The sequence below is a fragment of the Trichosurus vulpecula genome, chromosome 2 (assembly GCF_011100635.1).
Source record: "Trichosurus vulpecula isolate mTriVul1 chromosome 2, mTriVul1.pri, whole genome shotgun sequence".
Classification (NCBI taxonomy): domain Eukaryota; kingdom Metazoa; phylum Chordata; class Mammalia; order Diprotodontia; family Phalangeridae; genus Trichosurus; species Trichosurus vulpecula.
In genome coordinates, this window is record NC_050574.1 from 438,683,058 (window position 1) to 438,684,277 (window position 1,220).

Below are 1,220 nucleotides of genomic sequence, written 5' to 3' on the forward strand. Positions count from 1 at the left end.
AGAAGTGCCATATGCAAGGACTACAAATCAGCCCTTAAGCAAGCGCGTGATACTATAAAATGTTCAGTCTCCAATTATGAGAACCTAAGTCAGATCCAATAATCAGCTTTCCTTGTATGGCAGAATACCCCATTTGTCCAGTCAAATGCTGAAGAATGGTTATTGTCTGTCTAATCTGAACCCTGCCTTGTTGTTGTTTCAAAGAATCTCATATGAGAGGTGACCTTGTTTGATGACCCTTCTATGCCTAAGAAAGGCATAAAACAAGCAAAGTAAGTTCTTGGCTCTCAGTTTTTCCCCCAAGCTTGGTGCCATGATCTGCTGCTACAGCTGCATCCCTGAAACAGGATGGTGAAGGTCAGAATCAACAGATTTGGCCATATTGGGTACCTGGTGACCTCCTGCTACTCAGGAGATGTGCCCATTAATTACCCCTTCATTGACCTTAACTACATGGTTTATATGTTCCAATATGATTCCACCCATGGCAAGTTCAAGGGTACTATCAAGGACGAGAATAGAAAGTTGGGGATCAATGGAAAAGCCATTACCATCTTCCAGGAGCGGGATCCCACCAATATTAAGTGGGGAGACACTGAAGCTGAGTCTATTATGCCTTCATGGTATCTTTACCACCATGGAAAAGGCTGGAGCTCACTTGAAGAGTGGAGCCAAGTGGGTCATTATCTCTGCCCCTTCTGCTGATGCCCTTCTGTTCATGATGTTAGTAAACCATGAGAAATCCGATAATTCCCTTAAGATTGTTAATAATGCCTCCTACACTACCAACTATTTGGCCCCCTTGGCCAAGGTCATTCATGACAACTTTGGTATTGTGGAAAGACTTATAAACACAGTCCATGACATTATTTCTAGCCAGAAGATGGCATATTGGGCATGCTGCCCAAAATATCATCCCCCCTTTTCACTGGCACTGCTGAGGCAAAGTCACACCTGAGCCAAATGGGAAACTCACAGGCAAAGCCTTTTTTTCATTTGGAGATAGAGTAGGGATATTGAAGATTCCTCTTGTAGGCCACAAAAATCAAAAACCACAACAAAAGGAAACTGAGGCAGAGCTCTGAGCACAATTAATTTATTAGGGATACTAGTAGTATCCCTACAGGCAAAGCCTACTCCCAATGTATCTGTTGTGAATCTGACCTACCACCTGGAGATATTTCTTCTTTCTTGTTGCATCTTTTCTATTCCAGTATGCT

The 1,220-nt window shown here is 42.8% G+C and overlaps 1 pseudogene; it reads left to right on the forward strand.

Annotated features, from left to right (window-relative positions):
* Nucleotides 1-348: 348 nt before the first annotated feature.
* On the forward strand, nt 349-958 carry LOC118837322 (annotated as a pseudogene).
* The last annotated feature ends 262 nt before the right edge of the window (nt 959-1,220 follow it).